Source organism: Tachyglossus aculeatus, chromosome 18, assembly GCF_015852505.1.
Source record: "Tachyglossus aculeatus isolate mTacAcu1 chromosome 18, mTacAcu1.pri, whole genome shotgun sequence".
NCBI classification, from domain to species: domain Eukaryota; kingdom Metazoa; phylum Chordata; class Mammalia; order Monotremata; family Tachyglossidae; genus Tachyglossus; species Tachyglossus aculeatus.
The window spans coordinates 22,929,820-22,952,178 of NC_052083.1; the positions used below are offsets into that span (position 1 = coordinate 22,929,820).

General features: G+C 43.2%; 1 long non-coding RNA gene across 1 annotated transcript; it reads left to right on the plus strand.

Moving 5' to 3' along the window:
- Window positions 1-7,496: 7,496 nt before the first annotated feature.
- LOC119940378 lies at window positions 7,497-12,494 on the plus strand. The gene is made up of 3 exons (XR_005454912.1): window positions 7,497-7,540; window positions 10,621-10,696; window positions 11,847-12,494. It is a non-coding gene; the product is annotated as an uncharacterized LOC119940378 (long non-coding RNA).
- The last annotated feature ends 9,865 nt before the right edge of the window (window positions 12,495-22,359 follow it).

A 22,359-nucleotide genomic window follows, 5' to 3' on the forward strand; every position in this document is an offset into this window, starting at 1 on the left:
TCTGTTTATTTATTTATTTATTTATTTTACTTGTACATTTCTATCCTACTTATTTTATTTTGTTGGTATGTTTGGTTCTGTTCTCTGTCTCCCCCTTTTAGACTGTGAGCCCACTATCGGGTAGGGACTGTCTCTATGTGATGCCAATTTGTACTTCCCAAGCGCTTAGTACAGTGCTCTGCACATAGTAAGCGCTCAATAAATACGATTGATTGATTGATTGATTGATTGAGCGCTTACTCTGTGCAGAGCACTGTGCTAAGCCCTTGGGACGTACAAATCGGTAGAGACGGTCCCTACCCAACAACGGGCTCACAGTCTAGAAGGGGGAGACAACAAAACGAAACATGTAGACAGGTGTCAAAATCGTCAGAACAAAGAGAATTATATCTATAGGCAAAATAAACACAATAGTAAATATGTACAAGTAAAATAAATAGAGTAATATGAGGGAGGGAGGGGGCAATGGGGAGGGGAGGAGGAGAGGACAAAGGGGGCTCAGTCTGGGAAGGCCTCCTGGAGGAGGTGAGCTCTCAGTAGGGCTTTGAAAGGAGGAAGGGAGCTAGCTTGGCGGATGTGTGGAGGGAGGGCATTCCAGGCCAGGGGAAGGATGTGGGCCGGGGGTTCATGGCGGGACAGGTGAGAATGAGGTACAGTGAGGAGGTTAGCGGCACAGGAGCGGAGGGTGCGGGCTGGGCTATAGAAGGAGAGAAGGGAGGTGAGGTAGGATGGGGTGAGATGATGGAGAGCCTTGAAGCCAAGAGTGAGGAGTTTTTGCTTGATTGATCAGATCCAAGAGGGGTCCAAGTTGGTTTGTGGTTGAAGTGGGGCAGAGCAGGTGGTCAACCACGTTGAGGAAGGAAAGAAGTGGATGGTCAGTCAGTCGATCATATTTATTGAGCACTTCCTCTGTGCAGAGCACTGTACTGAGCACTTGGGAGAATACTATATAACAATGTAACAGACACATTCCCTGCCCACAGTGAGCTTACATCTAGAGCAGCTGGTGGGTCATTGGGAATGTCCAAACAGATGCTGAAGTTCCCAAAGATGATAGTAGGGGAGAAGCAGGCAAGAAGGAAAGTGACCAAGGCATCAAAGTTGCACAGAGTATGAGCTCTTTATGGGCAGGGTATGTGTCTGCTACTTCTGCTTTATTGTACTCCCCCATGTGCTTAGTACAGTGCTCTGCACAGAGTAAGAGCTCAATAAATACCATTGACTGATTGAGCTGGGGTGAACAAGGGTGGTAGAGGATGGTTATTAATATCTGGAGTGGGTGGTAGAGGCAGAGGATATGGGTTTCAATGGAAGAGCAGGTGAGAAGAAGGGAGTGGGATGGTGCCAAAGTGTCAAAATTGGGAGGCGATGCTTTTCCCAGGGAATTTTCCACTCAATCAAGGATAGATAATTTGTTCCAGAGACACAAATGGTTTCTAGCACCAAAGCAATAGCTCTTATGTCTTTTGAGGATTAGGATAGTGCTTGAAAGACTCCAACTGTAGCTCTCCTCATCACAGTCTTTCCCTTTATGAACTGGTAAAAGAATGAGAGTGCTCCCCGAAAGTACTAATACTGCAAAATTTGCATCACCAAATCTCGGGTCCTCAAATTGTTATCCTGGCCACAATCTGGGTGGTCATGGATGTGCTATCTAACTTTCCAGTGTCCCTCCCCAACCCCTGAATTCTGTCACAGACCACTTGTTCATGAATATGCAAACCCTCCTTGCATCTCCTGTTCTCATCAATGAATTTATCCAAACTTCTTATACCAACTTCCTGTGATAACAAAACTCCATAATGTTTACCACCTGCTCCGGGATGTGTTCCTTGTCATTAGTTTGAATTTACCATCCTCATGTTGTGTTGGAATTTGTGTTCACTAAAAACCTGCATGTCCACAACCTTCATGATTCTGTAAATATCAATTATTATATTGTACTTACCCAGGTGCTTTAGTACAGTGCACACAGTAAGCTCTCCATAAAAATGACTGAGGCTCCCTTTCAGCCTTTGACTTTCCAGTCTTTTCCACCTTTTGGGGCGCTAATCCAACCCCACCACATTATCATGATCATCATTCTGTTTCTGACCTAAGATGAGAAGCAGCATGGCTTAGTGGAAAGATCACAGGCCTGAGAGTAAAAGGGCCTGGGTTCTAATCTCAGCTCTGCCACTGCGTGACCTTGGGCAAGTCACTAAACTTCCCTGGGCCTTACCATCCTCATCTGTAAAATGCCAATTCAATGCTGGTTCCCCCTCTTACTTTAACTGTGAGCCCCATGTGGGATAGGGACTGTGTCTGACCTGATTATGATACAAATCTTTTCCAGTGTTTAGAATGGTGCTCAGCACATACAGTAAACATTTAAATACCATGATTCTTAATATGCCAACCCAACCTCACACAGTACTCTAACTGCAGATTTAACATGATTACACAATGAAATTCCATTCTTAAAATGTAAGCTTGCTTACTTGAAGACATTTCTATATACCTTAGAGCATTGTTTTTTAATGTAGAACTCGACATCTCCTTATCCTCAGTCTGTGCTATTGTGCGAAATCATGAATGGAGAGAAACTCATTTTATCCTTCATGTGTGAAACGAAAAACAAATCTGCCAAGTTTATGATAGACGGGACAGTTAACAGTTGCTTTATATACCTTCTGTTTTGCTTTCTGAGTCAGAAGCAGCAGACACAAGGGCCATCACTTGGGTATATAATCAACAGATGGAATATTATGGTGAACAAGCTGTAGTTTAAAACAAATGTTCCATAGATCTCAAAGAAGAATTTGATAATTGAAATTTCCATTCAACCCCAATCCGGGAAATAAACAGTGCTTAGATGCAGGGAGAAAAATGTGCCATAAGGCCCTCTCAAAGTTCAGGGGCTGAAAAAAAATATGGAGAGAGGGTAGTTCGGAAATCTATTAATCAACAGTACTTATTAAGTGCTTACTGCATAAGCGTTTAGAAGAGGATAACAGAACTAGTATAACTGATCCCTGCCCTAGAGAAATGTACAGTACAAAGGCAGAGGCAACTTTCCTTTGGAATACTGGCCGATCTTCCATTTGAGATGTCAAAGATTGTCCACTATTTTGTCATCTCCCCCAGCACTGTTGTTTGTTTTATTTTTAACATCATTTGTTAAGCGCTTACAGTATGCCGGGCACTGTTCAAAGCACTGGATTAAATATAAACTAATCAGGATTGCACAGCATCCCTGTCTGACATGGAATCATAGTGTCAATCCTCATTTTGCAGATGAAGGAACTGAGGCCCAGAGAAGTTAGTTGATTTACCCAAGGGGACACAGCAGCCAAGTGGTGATGAATGAGTAGTGAGAAAATAGCACACCTAATCACGCATCTTCAATTTCTAGACTGTAAGCTTGCCGTGAACAGGGAATGTGTGTACCAACTCTGTTCTCTCCCAAGAGCTTTGTACAGTGCTTGGTACACAGTAACTGCTCAATGAATATCACTGATTGATCTCTATCCTCGAATGCTAGTCTGACAAAAAAAAGGCCTGGGAGATTAAACCTAGTGAGAGATCCAGTTTTGGGAATGTTCCTAACAGAAGCATCAATCACACAAAATATTTTGACTATTTAATTGGTCAGATGGGTTCATCATCAATGGTATTCATTGTATGCTTACCATGTGCAGAGCACTCTACAAAGAGCTTGAGAGAAAACAACAAAGTTGGAAGACACATTTCCTGCACACAATGAATTTACAGTCTAGAGGATTTAGGTTAAATTATATCGAGGCCATACTCCCAAGGGATCATGGGAATTTGAAGAAGGGGCAATAGAGGCATGCTCCTAGTGCAGTGGTAAGGGTCCTAGTGTCACAATTTTTGCCGTACACGCCCATCTCCATAACACCACCATGATCCCACCCTCCTGAGAATTGAGCACGCCCTTCTCTGGTCCTCCCTGAAAAGTGGGGAAGAAGGGGAAACCTGTCAGATCATTACTCTTACTACTATTCTCTGAATCTAGCCTTCTCCATTCCAGTTGGCTTTTCTTGCCAAGTGCTTTACAAGAGTTTAGTACAGTGCTCTGCACATAGCAAGGACTAAATAAATATCACCAACTGATTGACCTAGCTCCTTCTTACATCAGCCCACACCCGTTACTCCTCTAATGCTAACCTACTTACCGCACCTTGATCTCATCTTTCAGGCTGCTGACCTCTCCCCCATGTCCTGCCTCTGGTCTGGAACACCAGCCCTCTTCATATGCGAAAGACAATTACTCTCCCCCTCTTCAATGCCTTACTGGGTACACATCTCCTCCAAGAGGCCTTCCCTGACTAAACTCCCTTCTGTATTGTCCTGACTTGCTCCCTTTATTCATCCCCCATCCCAGCCCCAAAGAAGTTATGTGCATATCTGTAATTTATTTATTCATATTACTGTCTCTCCCCATCTAGACTGTAAGCTCACTGTGGGCAGGAAATATGTTTGTTATATTGTACCCTCCCAAGCACTTAGTACAGTGCTCTGCCAAAGGAAGCGCTCAATAAAGGGACGCAGCGTGGCTTAGTGGAAAGAGCATGGGCTTGGGAGTCAGAGGTCATGGGTTCTAATGCTGGCTCCGCCACTTGTCACCTGTGTGACTTTGGGCAAGTCATTTAACTTTCTGTTGCACTAGTTACCTCATCTGGAAAATGGGGATTAAGACTGTGAGCCCCACCTGGGACAACTTAATAACCTTGTATCTCCCCCCATGCTTAGAACAGTAGTTGGCACATAGTAAGTGCTTAACAAATACCATCATTATTATTATTATTATTATTAATAAAAATGAATGATCGACTGACAGATTGATTTCCAGCCATTTGGAGAGGTGACAGTCTATACTCAGCTACCTCTCACTTTACTTCATTTCATTCCACCTGAATGATTGTTTTTAATTGGGGGAGAAAGGCTGGAAAGGGATGATGTGATAAGGGATCTTTTCAACACACTCAACAGAAAAGTTGAAGCTCTTTTACACTGGTAAATAGCCCACTCGAATGTCCTGTTTTTCAGTTTCAAATTCTAGCACTGACTTTCAAAAAATGAAACCAGAAGGCAATGGCCAAAACAATTTGCAAATCTTAAAAATGTTCATTGATTGTATTTTCGTTTTATCTGAAATGGATCATCGGCCCAATGTAGGCAGTTCACATATATTTCAGAGCTCATTCAGCTGAAGCCACAGGGAAGAATTTTAATTAAAAATGCCTTTAATCACTATGTGTGGGCTAGCTTTAAGCTAGAAGGTGATAACTGAAAGCCTATTCATTTTATTATTCACTCTAAAGATATCAAGAAATCCAGAAATGAAACTGCTTATTATTTTAGAAAAGCATGTGATTCTTAAGGAAGAAAGTTTATAGGGCCTCCTACCTTCTTATTATTCCTTACAAGAAAGGAGATTCAGTCCATACTATTTATTGAGTGCTAGGTGCTTGGGAGAGGAGAACAGAAGTGAGGCATATATTTCGTGCCTTCAAGGACCTTATAATCTAATGGGGATTAATGAATGGATGGATGAATTATTATTTATGAATAGTGGGCACAGGAGGAAAATTAAGTAATAGGAAATAGTCAAATGTCAGGATAAAATACCTGAGTACACAACTGAATATGCAAGTATGTGTTTCGTCACCTGCGCTAAGGATAGGAACAAAATATCAAAGTGCTAGGAGTGGCTGTGGGATTCATATGACAAGGTTAATATGACTCAATCAGGGAAGGCTTCCTGAAGGAATCAAACTTTTAGGAGGTTTTTGAAGATTGGGAGGGGCTCTGTGGATTTGGGGTCAGGGAGATTATAGGATAGGGAATGCTTTAAGAGGTCAGAGATAGGAGCAGTGAGAGTCTAGTACAGTTAAGAAGATGAGCTTGTGGAGAGTGAATAATAATAAAAATAAGAGCACCAAGCCTGTGCTCTTTCCACTAAGCCAGGCTGTGTAAGATGGGCAACAGCTAGTGAAGAGAGTGGATATGTAAGGCAGGGCAACCTGGCTAAGAGGCTCGGAACTGATTGTGAGCGTAGCCATTGGAGGTTTCAAGAAGCGGAGACATTTAAGCTAAGCAACCCTTCAAGAAGATGATGTCATACATACAGAAGTGACATGTGGCTAAAAGACCAGTGTGGCAGATATGATCGCTTAACTGTCATATGATAACAGAGTCAAGCGCTTAGTACAGTGCTCTGCTCACAGTAAGGACTCAACAAATCAGACTGATTGACTGAGAGTCTCCCATGAGCTTACATCTGAACCCTTCAGGACGGAAATCATTCATTCATTCATTCATTCAATCGTATTCAATCACATTTATTGAGCACTTACTGTGTGCAGAGCACTGTACTAAGCACTTGGGAAGTACAAGTTGGCAACACATAGAGACGGTCCCTACCCAACAGTGGGCTCCCAGTCTAGAAGGGGGAATCCTGCATGACGGAAATAACTAGTGCTAGTGGTTACTGCAGTGCCACATGCTTTCTCCTTTCCCTGTCAGACACATTCTCCCTGGGTTATGGATTACCATGAACAAGTAGGTGAGGAGATGTTGCACACCCATTTAGAGCCAAAGGGGACACAGAACAGTGCTGACATTTTCCTTTTTTTAATGGTATTTGGTAAGCACTTACTATGTGCAAGCCACTGTTCTAAGTGCTGGGGTAGATAAAAGATAATCAGATTGGATGTATTCCCTGTCCCACATGGGACTCAATCTTAATCCCCATTTTATAGATAACTGAAGCCCAGAAAAGTGACTAGCCCAAGGTTACACAGAAGACAAATGGCAGAGCTGGGATTACAACACAGGTCCTTTTGACTCCCAGGCCCGAGCTCTAGCCAGTAGGCTATGCTACTTTCCTGGAGCACCATGGCCTAGAAGGTAGTTGCCTTAGTAGTCACTCGGGTCTTTGCTGTCCCTCATTAGCCAACTAATTTTCAGGCTTCTATGACCTGGTCCACCTCACAGAATATCTGACGGATGTGGTTCTTCGATTAGAAGCCTTCGCCACTTGATAATGATAATAATGATAAAATAATTATGATATTTGTTAAGAGCTTACTCTGGACCAGTCACTGTATGAAGCGCCAGGGTGGATACAAGCAAATCTGGTTGGAGACAGTCCCTTTCCCACACGGGGCTCACAGTCTCAATCCCCATTTTACAGATGAGGTAACTGAGGCCCAGAGAATTGAAGTCACTTGCCCAAAGTCATACAGCAGATGGTGTAATAATAATAATGATGGTATTTGTTATGTGCTTACTATGTGCCAGGCACTGTTACTGAGCGCTGGGGTGGGTACAAGCAAATTAGGTTGGAGCCAGTCACTGTCCCATGTGAGGTTCCCAGTCTCAATCCCCATTTTACAGATGAAGGAACTGAAGCACAAAGAAAGGAAGTGACTTGCCCAAGGTCACACAGAAGAAAAGTGGTGGAGTTGGGATTAGAACCCATGATCTTCTAATTCCCAGGCCCGGGTTCTTTCCACTAAGCCATCCTGCTTCGGTGAGTGTCTCCCACAGGCACACTGGCCGGGCGGGTCGGGACTGGGATAGTTCTCGGCAACATCTCTGGTTCTTGGTGGGGCGGGGCCCTCTCCATGGCAGTGGCATCCCTCTTCCGTGATTTCCCACAGGCTCAGCCCATTCCAGTCTTTAAACTCACTGCCAATTTTGGGGAGGATGCGCATCCCAGCAAGGTCAATCTGGGGGTGGGAGCCCAGCCCAGCCCGCACACTCCACTCCTCTGCTGCTCACCTCCTCACTATGCTTCATTCTTGCCTGTCCCACAGTCTACCCCAGGCCCATGTTCTACCTCTGGCCTGGAATGCCCTCCCTCCTCACATCTGCCAAACTAGCTCTCTTCACCCCTTCAAAGCCCTACTGAGAGCTCACCTCCTCCAGGAGGCTTCCAAGACTGAGCCCCCCTTTTGCTCTGCTCCTCCTCCCCTCCCCACTGCCCCTACTCCCTCCCTCTGCTCTACCTCCTTCTCCACACCACAGCACTTGTGTATATTTGTACATATTTATTGTTCTATTTTTTCTTACTGATGTGTATATATCTATAATTCTATTTATCTATTTTGATGTTATTTATATTATTGCTTTGTTTTGTTGGCTGTCTCTCCCTGCTAGACTGTGAGCCCACTGTTGGTTGTTTCTATCTGTTGCTGAATTGCACTTTCAAAGCACTTAGTACTGTGCTCTGCACACAGTAAGCGCTCCAAAAAATAGGATTGAATGAGTGAATGAATGAATGAAAGTGGCAGAGATGGGATTAAAACCCAGGTCCTTCTGACTCCCAGGCTCAGGCTTTATTTACTAGGCCATGCTGCTTCCTAAATATAGCTCGTAATTGCAGTGCTCTTTCCACTCAACTGTCAGCGGGCCTGAACCTGTGATATACCTCTGGTGTGACATTTTGGCCCAGTTAACCTGTTACCTGGGGAGGGGAGGTTTGGAGGGGTTCTAATCCTGGGCTCCACCACTTGTCAGCTGTGTAACTTTGGGCAAGTCACTTCATTTCTTTGTGCTTCAGTTCCCTCATCTGTTAAATGGGAGATTGAGACTGGGAATCTCACATGGGACAGGTCTACACTCAGCTATCACTCACTTTACTTCATTTCATTTCACCTGATTTTTGGTTTTGACAGGGTGAGCTCGAGGTCCCATTAGCAGGATCCTGGAGGTAAAAGAAGCAGTATGGGCTAGTGGAAAGAGAACAGGCCTTGGAGTCAGGGGTCCTGGGATCTAATTCCGGCTCTGCCACTTACCTACTGTGTGACCTTGGACAAGTCACTTCACTTCCCTCTGCCTCAGTTTCCTCCTCTGTAAAATGGGGATTCAATCCCTGTTCTCCCTCCTGTGAGCCCCCTTGGATCAGGGACTTTGTCCAACCTGATTAATTGTATTTACTCCAGAACATAGAACAGGTCTTGGCACATAGGCTCATTATGCACTGGGAATGTGTCGGTTAATTCTGTTGTACTGTACACTCCCAGTGCTTATTACAGTGCTCTGCACATAGTAAGTGCTCAATAAATGCCATTGACTGATTGATTAACAAACACCATAAAAAAGAGGAATTGGGATTGTAGATTAGGTGAGAGGCTGGACCTGGAGAAGTGGATTTGATAGTCATCTTCAAGCAGACGATAGATGAGGCCTGTGAGTACCGTTATTATCCTCATCACTATTGTATTTGTTAAGCACTATGTGTCAAACTGCTCTTCGCACTGAGGTAGATAAAAGTTAATCAGGTTGGTCACAGTCCCTGTCCCACATGGGGCTCACAGACTAAGTACGAGAGAGAACAGTGACTGAAGTGCCGTTTCACAGGGGACAAATCTGAGGCAATGAGTTCGGTGATTTGTCCATGGTCCCACTGTAGGCAGTTGGCAAAGTCGGGATTAGAACCCAAGTCAGGGGACCTGACTCCCTTGACTCCCAAGTCCACTAGGCCATGCTACTTCACATAATTCAAAGATAAATTCCCCAAGAAAGCGAGTGGAGCACTCAATCGGCATGCTCACCCAACATTTATCTCAGCTTCTCTCCCACTCAGTCCGACTCCAATAATTTATTCCACTCATACCAACTAATCACTGTGCCTCTTCCTCATCTCTTTCACTGTCCGTCTCTTGCTCACACACTGGCTTTTGCCTGGAAATGCCTTCCCCCTTCATATCTGGCTGACTACTGCTCTCCTAATTCTTCTAGGTCCTTCTGGAATCACATCCCCATCCAGGAGATCTTCCCTAATTAATCTCTCATCTCCACAAACTATTTTCCCCATAACCACCACTTCACCACTGACATTTCACCTACGTACTTGGGTACTCATATGCTCAAGTTGTAGTTGTGTATATTTATTTACACACTATTTCTTCCACAACCTATTTTCCACATAACCACCAGTTCACCACTGCCAATTCACCTACGTGCCTGGGTGCTCATATGTCCCATTTGTAGCTATGCATATTCATTTTCACTCTATTTCTTCCTCCTTCCAATAATTTATTTTAATGTCTGTCTGTCTCCCTGGATTGTAGACTCCTTGAAGGCAGAGATCATATTTACTAACTCTCGTGTTAGCTCCTATGTGCTTATTTCAGTACTCTTTAGAGCCAACAGCCAGTACATCCCTCTAGACTGTAAGCTTGCTGAGGGACAGGGAATGGGTCTCTTGCTCTGTTTTATTATACTCTCCCAAGCAATTTGTACAGTGCTCTGCACATCAAAAGTGCTCAAACAATATCACTGATTAATTTACTCTTAACTGACTAATTGTTGAGTGTGAAGAGTATGGGAACAAAAAAATATAACATAGTGGGACATACACAACTAAGGAATAAAGTAGTAACGGATAACAATAATAATATTCAGGGGGAAAAGAAACTAACAAAGGTAACAAGGTACTGAGAGTGTTATTTCAGCTAAATCCAGGTCTGAAAATGTTTCAGAGAAGAGGAAATGGTCTACATTGTCACAGACAGCTCAGCGGCCGATGGAAATTAGGACAAAGTAAATGCTGGAGATTAAAATAAAACACATTTATACATCCTTCCACACATATCTGACCTTCAGGTTTGGAGATGATGCTAATGATGATGAAATCTGATTCACGGCAGTGGCAAGAATGATGGATGTGCAACAAAACCAGGTGAGTACACCTGAAGATACACAAAACTGTAAGCTTCTCCCCTAAAATCATCCTTGGGCACTCCAGCGTCTCTGTAGATAATCCCAATGACCCACCAGCTGCTCTAGATGTAAGCTCCTTTTGAGCAGGGAATGTGCTTGTCTACTGTGATATTGTCCTCTCCCAAGTGCATACTACAGTGCTCTGACACAGTTAATGCTTAATAAATATGACTGACTAAATGAATAAATGAAGATCCTGATCATGTTAATACAGTTGCTTAGGTCCCAGGCGTTACTGCTGAGAAAGTCACTAAGGGAAATTAGACATCAATGAGAAGGCAACTGAATCCCTAGCCTTGCAAAGCTCTGTGTATCCAGGCAAATTTGGGGGGTGGGGGTGGGGGGTGGGGGTCTAAGTAGAGCCAATACCAGACCTGGGGATTCCCCTCAAAAACTCAATGATGAAATCTGTTTCATTCCGGGCGAGGCTGTTTCTACCAGTCTAGAGATCTTAAAGGAGGCCTCAGGGAGCCTCAGAAGATAGTGAGCTTGGAAAGCCCTTCAAAAGAATTTCTCTTTTGCTTTTAAAGGGGATTTCAGAAACCAAATAGGACATACGGAGGAGGAAATGCTTAATAGTCCAATTTGCTGCACTAGAATAAGTTTGAGGATAAACGTTCCAACAACATATCTTTAGCCAGAGTTCATTTCTGAGTTGGGCCTTTACTGAAAAGCACTATTTCATTATCACCACAGGAAAGGAAACTCCAAAATGTGCTCTATTTGTCTTCAGTGAATATAGAAACTTTAGGGGATTATCTCCGGCTAAAACCTCTGTGGACAGCTTTTGATGGCTTTCGCCAATATCCATTTCTGTGAAGTAGAAGAAAATCATTTGGAAAATAAATTCCACTGAAAAGCATTCAAAGCCATAGATGTTCAATTGCTGTTTTTCTTTTAATTTCCTTGCAAATCATCACAGGGGCAATTGTGATATCCTTTGGGTTTGCTGGGGCTAGGGATCAGAATGGAAATGGATTTGGCTCTCTCATGTGCTTCTGGCACTTGTCACATGACACAAACATTTAAGCAATATGCAGATTTCTGTTGTTTGTCAGGAAATGCTTTGAGGATTAATATCTCTCTCTGCTCTCACTCAAATTCCCCAGTGCAAGCTTGACGATTATATTCCTCCCTTAACTACAACTTGAAAAAGGAAGCATGGAGCTAGATGAAATAGCACCAGAAATACAGATAGTCTGGTGCGATCAGAGACAATAAAGCAAAAGGATTCACAAACTACCTTTAATGAGGAGCCAGGACGGTTGGTAAGAGGCATCTCTGCTCTGGTCTGGTTAAAAGAATGGGTTTAAGGGGGTTCTTTTCAACTCAAGTCAAGCCAGAATGATTGGAGGCAACACATGCTTTTGTTTGCCAGAAGAACTGTATGTGAATTTGTCTAGATTTCGAGTAGAACTGGGATCGGGGGAAAGAAAAATCAATAAAATGCCTTCATGAACTGCTCTAGCTGAAAGTCAGTCTGCAAATGGCTCAGGTAAAGATCCCAATTCACTCCTTTGCAAAGGAAAAAACTGAACGTGTTACCATCAATTCTCTCTAAAGATGTACTCCATGTAACCCTCCCACTGTTGAAGAGCCACCACACAATCACTACTAGGACAATCATTCTAAGTAATGATGGAATGGGAAATCATTTTTTTTTTCCATGATACTGGTTAGGCACTTAGGTGCCGGGCACCGTATTTCAGCACTGGGTAGATAGGTTAGACATGATCCCTGTCCCAGATGGGGCTCATACTCAATCCCATTTTGAAATGAGGTAACTGAGGCTCAGAGAAGTGAAGTGACTTACCCAAGGTCACACAGTAAATAAGTGTTGGAGTCAGGATTAGAACCCAGGTCCTCTGACACCCAGGTCTGTGCTCTTTCAATGAGGCCACATTGTTTTGGGGAAAATTCCAGAATTTTAAAGTCTGCTGTCACACAGCTGTCCTAGAGAGAAGGCATTGCAGCATGACTTGGAGGAAGGAACATGGATTTAGGAGTCAGAGGACCCGGGTCCTAATCCCAGCTCCACAGCTTGTCTGCTTTCTGACCTTGGACAGGTCTCTTAACTTCTCTGTACCTCAGTTTCCTCTTCTGCAAAATGGGGATTTGGTAAGTCCAACCTGATTATTTTCTATCTACCTCAGCATTCGGTGCAGTGTTTGGCACACAGTAAGCACTTCACAGTTACTACCGTCATCATTATGACCCAGTTTGCCAAGAAGGAGATTTCTGAAGCATAAATAATACAGAATGATTTGATGTTTTAAACTTTAAAATTAAGACATATTTTGATTTCCTAAAGATTACTGGTAAATGAACCCACAGGCTTGTTATCTGGCCTGATCCTATAGACCTCTCTGCCCCTGCTCTCTCCCCCTCTCTCCAGGCTCTCCTCCTGCCTTCAGGACATCTCCATCTGGATGTCTGCCCGCCACCTCAAACTCAACATGTCCAAGACTGAACTCCTTGTCTTCCCTCCCAAACCCTGCCCTCTCCCTGACTTTCCCATCTCTGTTGACGGCACTACCATCCTTCCCGTCTCACAAGCCCGCAACCTTGATGTCATCCTCGGCTCCGCTCTCTCGTTCACCCCTCACATCCAAGCCGTCACCAAAACCTGCCGGTCTCAGCTCCGCAACATTGCCAAGATCCGCCCTTTCCTCTCCATCCACACTGCTACCCTGCTCGTTCAAGCTCTCATCCTATCCTGTCTAGACTACTGCATCAGCCTTCTCTCTGATCTCCCATCCTCGTGTCTCTCCCCACTTCAATCCATACTTCATGCTGCTGCCCGGATTGTCTTTGTCCAGAAACGCTCTGGGCATGTTATTCCCCTCCTCAAAAATCTCCAGTGGCTACCAATCAATCTGCTCATCAGGCAGAAACTCCTCACCCTCGGCTTCAAGGCTCTCCATCACCTCGCCCCCTCCTACCTCACCTCCCTTCTCTCCTTCTACAGCCCACCCCGCACCCTCCGCTCCTCTGCCGCTAATCTCCTCAACGTACCTTGTTCTCACCTGTCCCGCCATCGACCCCCGGCCCACGTCATCCCCCGGGCCTGGAATGCCCTCCCTCTGCCCATCCGCCAAGCTAGCTCTCTTCCTCCCTTCAAGGCCCTACTGAGAGCTCACCTACTCCAGGAGGCCTTCCCAGACTGAGCCCCTTCCTTCCTCTCCCCCTCGTCCCCCACTCCATCCCCCATCTTATCTCCTTCCCTTCCCCACAGCACCTGTATATATGTATATATGTTTGTACATATTTGTTACTCTATTTATTTATTTATTTATTTTACTTGTACATATCTATTCTATTTATTTTATTTCGTTAGTATGTTTGGTTTTGTTCTCTGTCTCCCCCTTTTAGACTGTGAGCCCACTGTTGGGTAGGGACTGTCTCTATATGTTGCCAACTTGTACTTCCCAAGCGCTTAGTACAGTGCTCTGCACACAGTAAGCGCTCAATAAATATGATTGATGATGATGATGATGATGAGTTGTCATTTTACAGTATTCTCTGTAGAATGAGAGCTTAATAAATACTATTACGGCTACTAGTATAACACTCTGCCTCAGGTGGTTTATCTGTATTGAAAATCCTTCTCTAATTAAAGTGGACGGCTCCTTCCACTCCCACCTTCCTAAGGCATCCAAGATTCCACAGCTATTGCACAAGGGACCAGTGATATGTACCCTAATTTGCTGGAAAGCAGCATGACCCAGTGAAAAGAGAATATGACTGGGAGTTGAAGATCTGTGCTCTAATCTCGGTTCTGCCGCTTGCCTGTTGGTTGACCTTGGACAATTCACTCAACTTCTCTGGGCCAAAGTCTCTTCAACTGCACAACAGGGATAAAATAATAATAAAGATGGTATTTATAAAGGGCTTATTATGTGCCAAACACTGTTCTAAGTGCTGGGGTAGGTACAAGCTAATCAGGTTGGACATAGTCCCTGTCCCACAGGAGGCTCACAGTCTCCATCCCCATTTTACAGATGAGGTAGCTGAGGCCCAGTCAAGTCACTTGCCCAGGGTCACACTGCAGACAAGTGTCGGAGCTGGGATTAAAAGCCAGGTCCTTGTGACTCTCAGGTCTGTGCTCTATCCTCTATGCCATGCTGCTTTCATGTTCTTTCCACTTAGAGTGCAAGCCCCATGTGGGACATAGACTGTCTGATCTTTTTATCTTGAATCTACTCCAATGCTTAGAGCAATGCTTGGCACATAGTCAGCACTTATATAATAATTAATAATCGTGGTATTTGTTAAGAGCTTACTATGTGCTAAGCACTGAACTAAGAACTAAGGTAGACACAAGATGATCAGGTTGGGCACAAGTCCTGTCCCACATGGAGCTCAAAGTCTCAGTAGGAGGGAGTAGCATTTAATCCCCACTTTACAGATAAAGAAACTAAGGCACAGAGAAATCATATGACTTGCCCAAGGTCACACAACCAAGAAGTTACACAGCTAGGATTAGAAACCAGGTCCTATGACTCCCAGGCCTGTGCTCTTACCTCTAGGCGATACCGCTTCTCTAAATGCCACAACTATCAATATTCTCAGTGCAGCACAGTTTTTGGGTCTGGATAACAACAGCTGCTATTAGAGCTTGGTAAAAGTTGGGCTCAGCCTGAACGTTTTGCAAGAATTTAACCCTGGGAGTCAATGTTGGCCCAAAGCAAAAGCAATTCACTGTACTATTCCATTTAAGGTGTAGCACTCTTGTTTTGGGTGGGGAATTTCAGCCCTGTCCCATTAGAACGATCCAAGGAAGACAAAAAGTGGCCCACAACTCACTTCCTGGAGGCCTTGCAGCATGTAGAATTTATCCCAAGCTTTGCTGGGCAAAGGGGGCAAGTGGAAATTCATGACAATGCTCTGAAAGTGAGTTCTGGGCCACTTTCTCTTGGCTTGGACATTTAATATTAGACATTAAGAAATGCCAAACTTAACTCCATCTAAGTATTCTGTCTCCAACAAAGGCACCAAGAACACTTGAAATAGAAGGGTGATGGCTGTTTTCTTTGGAACTCATTTTATAATAACAATAATAATGACATTTATATTAAAATTGATAATAAACTGATAATGTGTAATGCATTTAGGCATTTACTAAGTGCCTAACACTGTCCTAAGCACTGGAGAAGATTCAAAACAACAGGACCAGACCCAATTCCTGTCCAACATGGGGTTCAAAGTCTAAGAGGGAAGGAGAAGAGCCACTCGATCACCATTTTAGAGATGAGGAAATGTAGCACAAAAGTGATTTGTCCAAGATCATACAGCAGGCAAGTGGTAGGACTAGTATTAGAACCCGGGTCTTGTGACTTTCAGTCCCAACCACTCTTCCCTAGGCTATGCTGGTTTCAAATGTTCTTTCTTCAATCCCTAGCTTTTTGCTCAGAGTCCTAACTTTCCATCTAACAAACTATTCAGGAATTTGGTTCATCAAGTGTTTTGTACCATACATTTTTAAAAGGCAGAGACAATGTCTTTTTAGTCCAAAATATTGCTTGGCTAGCTTGGCTTGGCTTGGCTAGCACCCTGCTCAATCAATAGTATTCGCTGCATGCCTACTGTGTGCAAAGCCCTGTACTAAGAGCTTGGGAGAGTACAATATAACAAAGTTGGTAGACATGTTTGCTGCCCACAAGGAGTTTTCAGTCTAGAGACACCCTCGTTCCATTTTGAGTGCTCAAGGAGGTGAAACAACCCTATCATCCCATCCAAATACTATTTAGTGCACTACCACTGCACTGTAGAAGCAGAAATCCTATGTTACAAACATTTATGCTCCTGTTATGCACCATGACTGACATCACTGAGGAGAAAGAAAGATTTTCTGACAGGATTCATTGCAACAGGATCATAATGGATTTTCATGGGAGACTGCAATACATATGTGAGCATGTCAGAATCTGAAGAGAAATAATTAGACAGTGAGAATGGGTAAATTAAACAGCTCTGACCTGCTACTGCTCAGTGAATATACCAAACACCAACTCTTAATCATTCACTGAACAGCAGAGAGGCATCTTGGATGTATTCAAAATCCAAGGAATGGTTGATTGTATTATCTTTCAAAAGTGTAACCTGAAGGATATTCAGGTAATCACTGTCACGCATGGTCCTCCCTCCAGCCTGGAACTCCCTCGCCCTTCATATCGGACGGACCATCACCGTTCCCACGTTCAAAACCTTTACAAAATCACATCTCCTTCAAATAGGTCTTCCTTCACCCTCCCCTCTGCATCATCAATAAATGATATTTACTGAGAATTTACTATGTGCAGAACACTGTACTAAACGCTTGGAAGAGTATAATGCCACAGAATTAGCAGACACGTTCCCTGCCCATAATGAGGTTGCAATATAGAGGGGGAGACAGACATTAATATGAATAAGTAATTCATAATACGTAATTTAAAGATATGTACATAAACGCTGTGGGGTTGGGGGTGGGGTGAATATCAGACATCCAAAGGTCACAGATCCAACTGCAGAGATGTGGCGGAAGGGAGAGTGAGCCAGAGATAAAGAAGGCCTCTTGGGGAAGATGTGACCTTAATAATGCTTTGAAGTTGGAGAGAATGGTGGCCTGGCATACATGAAGGGGAGGGGGATCATCTGTGCACTTGAGTGTGTTCTCCTTTAGCAGGTAGATACTTATTCCACCCCACAGTACTCAGGTACATATTGTTTACTCTACTATTTCCTGTATCTGTAATTTCTTTTAATGTCTAGCTCCCCCTGTGGAATGTAAGCACCTTGGGGGAAGGAATCATCCCTACCAACTTTATTGCATTGTACTCTGTCAAGCGCTTAGAACAGTACACACTAAGTGCTCAATGAATACCACCGGTTGAGTGATTGATTGGCTTGATCACAATGAGCTTACAGACTGGGGGAGGGGGCGGGGAGAGAGAAATTCCGCACCATTGGCTTTAGAGCAGTTCATCACCTTGATCCCTATTACCTGATCTCACTCCTTTCCTTCTACAACCCAGCACACGTACTTTGCTCCTCTAGTGCACACCTTCTCACTGTGCTTCCAACTCACCTGTCTCGCTGCCAACCCCTCATCCACATCCTGCCTCTGGTCTGCAACACTCTCCTTCTTCAAATCCAACAGACAATTGCTCTCTTCCCCTCCAAAGCATTATTGAAGGCACATCTCCTCCAAGAGGCCTTCCCAGACAAAGCCCCATTTTCCCTCTTTTCCCACTCCCTTTTGCATCACTCTGATTTGCTCCGTTTGCTCTTCCCCCCTCCCAGCCTCACAGCACTTGCGTGCTTATCTCTATTTGGATGTCCTCCTTTCACTTCAAACTTAACATGGCCAAAACAGAGCTCCTTGTCTTCCAACCCCAACTCTGTAGACTCAAGACTTGCACAAGGTCACACAGCAGACAAGTGGTACAGCAGGGATTAGAACTGACATCCTTTGACTCCCAAGCCTGTGCTCTTTCCACTAAGCCACGCTGTTTCAGTGCTCTATGTACAGTACAGTACTCTGCACAAAGTAAATGCTCAATAAATACAATTGATTGATTGTTAACCAAGTGGCTAAACTCCAAACGTGTGCAGAACTAGGTAACAGTGGAACTTGGAACCATTAACAACATAATGATGATGATGATGATGATGATGGTATTTGTATAGTTCTTATTATGTGTCAAGCACTGTTCTAAGTGCTGGGATCGATACAAGCTAATCGGGTTGGACACAGTCCCTGTCCTTCATAGGGTTCATTTTAGGGATAAGGGAACTGAGGCACGGAGAAGTTAAGTGACTGTCCCAAGGTCACACAGAGGAGAAGAGGAGTCAGGATCCAATACTTCTGTCTCCAAGTCTTTCTGACTCCCAGGGCCAGGCTGTATCCACTAGGCCATACTGCTCCTTGGTCTTTTTAGAACAAAATAATTTATCTACCTCTACTCATGACTGGATGTCTCCAAGGCAGATTTTTCTACTAAGCCACCTTTAAGAACAGGTGTGCTTCCAGATCTGATTTAATAAAAATAATTCTGAGATTAAGGAATTATAGTCAAATGAGTTTTATATTGGCAACCCCTCACTGATCCTTGTAGTTCTGAAAAAAGGAATAGTATCTGGAGTATCAGAGAATTTCAAATGAGGTAAGAAGCAAGGCTCAAGAGCAGCTAGGCTTTGCAGATCTCAGAAAAACAACAAATAAACCAGTCATGGACTTTTCAACATCCATGAAGAATATGTGCGCACACACACACGCACACACACACACACACACGCACACACACACAGTTATCCCTCACTTTTAAAGATGATGTCATTATAAGGAAGAAACAACCCATTCTTGCAAACATGGCTAAAAAGGCAAATGCATGATTGACATGCCACATAGGACAGGGCAAGCTACCCATCAATCAATCAATGGTATTTATTCAGCACTTACTGTGTGCAGCACACTGAGTAAAGTGCTTGGGAGAATACAATTCAATACTGTTGGAAGTTGCGATTTCTGCCCACAAAGCACTTATGTGGAAGGGGAAATTTCTACTAAGGATGAATGCAATGCAATCCCAGTTAAAATTTCAGAGGCTTGCAGGGAGTAGGGTGGAAATTTCTGTGTGTTTAATGCAAATTGTATCTATGGGATAATGACATCGAATAGTAATTTGGTTATTCCACAATGTGCATAAAAATTAATATAACTAGATTAATGGTAGTGGCAGAAATTGTATTTAGTGAGCAATTTCTGCATGCAGAACACTGTACTAAGCATCGGGAAAGAATACATTGGTGGGAATTCAATATGCACCCTGTACCTTGGAGGACGATGGGGCTCATATTGATCTATTCATGCTTAGTTATTCAGCATTTTATTCATTCATATCACTCTACCATAGTTGTGCTATCCAGTTGATCCTTAGTCCCATTTTTTGTCAAGAAAATTGGGTGTCTCCTATATTGGATTTCAAGCTCCTTGAGATCAGGAAGCTTATCTAGGTCCTAGAATACTCTCCCAAGCCCTTGGTATAGTGCTTCATATAGTTATGGTTAATAACTTGATGCACTGATTAACCTCTACATGACGGTGGATAATATTGCATAAGTTTCACACTAATTTATCATACCAGGTTGTCCTCCAACTAATCCATGCGGAGGAGTTATTAGTGTCTTGTTTATTTCCCTTGGCTTATTTCCACTACTTATTAGGATGCTCTGAGCTTTGAAATTCTCCCGTTTTATAGCTCATCATCAGGGCACTGCAGGGGGCTGTGGTGAAAACGAAAAGCCAACAGAGTTACTTTAAGTTATTTCCTATTGGATTTATTATTGTTGTTGTATTTAAGTGCTTACCACATTTCGTGAACTGTTCCAAACACAGACGTTGATAGAAATTTATCAGGTTGGACCCAATCCCAGTCCCATATGGGGCTCACAGTCTAAACAGGAGTGACAGCAGGGATTCAATTCCCATTTTACAGGGGAAAATCACGTTAAATCACAGAGAGATGTAGATTATTACCAGTTCCAACCAGCGACCCCCTAGCAAAATTAATATTTTACATCTACCAAATTGTGCCTTCAATCTCTCTGCTGGATTAGAAAGATTTGGGAGAAAGGAAGGAGATTTTTCACTTCTTATTTGTGTGCCCAGGTAAGTAATTTTATTTGAGTGCTCACTGTATGCAAAGCACTGTACTTATTGTGTGCAGAACTTGAAAGAGTAAATTATAAAAATAAACAGACACATTCCCTGCTCACAATGAGCTTACAGTCCAGAGCAGGAGACAGCCATTAATAAAAATATATAAATTCTGTATATGTGCATAAGTTCTGTGGGGCTGGGAGGGGGAGATGAATAAAGGGAGCAAGTCAGACTTCTACACACAAGAGATGTTTGAGACAAGATTTATTTAGAATCTAAAACATATTCCTCTGAAGAATTAAACTTGAACAGCTCTGACAGTATAAGATCCTGAAACTTTACCAAATTATGAGTTGCTTATCGTGTGAGCCCACTGTTGGGTAGGGACCGTCTCTATATGTTGCCAACTTGTACTTCCCAAGTGCTTAGGACAGTGCTCTGCACACAGTAAGTGCTCAATAAATATGATTGAATGAATGAATGGATGAATCTTGCTCCCATGCAATGAGCCACTAGATACTGGGAAACTATGAACTGTTCTTGTGGGAATCATCGATCTTTATATGTCGGCTATGAGGCATGTCAGTCACACATTCATCTTTTCAGGCACGTTTACAAAGGATTGGATTGAGTTGGATTGGATGGATTGGATTGCATGAGTATACACAAAGCAGCATGGCTTAGTGGACAGAGCATGGGCCTGGGAGACAGAGGACCTGAATTCAAATCCCAGCCCTGCCACTTGTCTGCTGTGTGACCTGGGCAAGTCACTTAACTTCTCTTTGTCTCAGTTCCACCACCTACAAACTGGGGATTCGATACCTGATTTCCTCCTACTTAGATCATGAGCCCCCATGGGGGACCTGATTATCTTGTGTCTACCCCAGCGTTTAGTACAGTGTGTGGCACATAGTAAGTGCTTAACAAATACCACGATTATTATTATTATCTTCCTTGTAGTGATATCAACTTCAAAAGTGAAGGAAAACTTTATGGGCGTGTGTGTGTATGTAATACATAAAAGCTCTTTTAAAATGAACCCCACGTGGTTCATATCTTGCTCCTCCTCTCCCCCCCCGCCCCACACCTTCTCTCTATATTCTATGATATAAGATATCCAAGGTCTTACAACTAAATAGGTAACTTAAAGAAGAGTGGCCCCAAAAAGAACTTACTGTACTGACAACTCAGGACGCTTTCAAGGCGGGTGATATCCACAGCCATTCTGTGACTCTCTATGACTGGAAGAGTGTGTACCTCCAAGAGAAGGGAAGGTCCAGAGCACAAAAATCTATCAATCATATTTATCCAACACTTACTGAGTGTAGCACACCATACAAAATGGTTGGGAAAGTAAAATAAAAGAATTGGTAGACGCGTCCCCTACTCACAACAAACTTACACTCTACAAGGAAATGGTATGCATAGAAGAACACAAAATCAGCAGAATAGAACATATGACAGGTTCACTTGTAAAGAGTCTGGTCTTGTGTCAAAATATGATTACAGATTTTGGGACAGTGCTTGACACACAGTAATTACAATTATTTTTCAAGCCCTATCTGCTCCAATTAGCCTTCCTTGATCATCTGCCTGTGCCCTAAATCATATAAACCCATCATCCACCTCTAGTACTTAGCACTTATCTATTCCCATCCCTAGGACTTTTGTTTGTACAGTCAATTATTTATTTTGATGACTCTACTTGGAAATATGATGATGTCAGGCCTCCCCCATTAGAATGTAAGCTCTTTAGACAGGCTGTTTGCCATTCCCTAAATTTTGTACTTTTCTAGTGCTTAGTTCAGAGTACTGTACCCAGGGAACACAATATATACCCTTCACTCTTCTCTCCTTAAGCACTGAAAGAATTGTGCTCAACACTCCTCACTGATACATATACTTGATTTAAATTTTCTAGTAAATGTTGCCTACTGAAAACGTAATTAATTGCATTTTCTTTCTTTTTTTTCAATTCA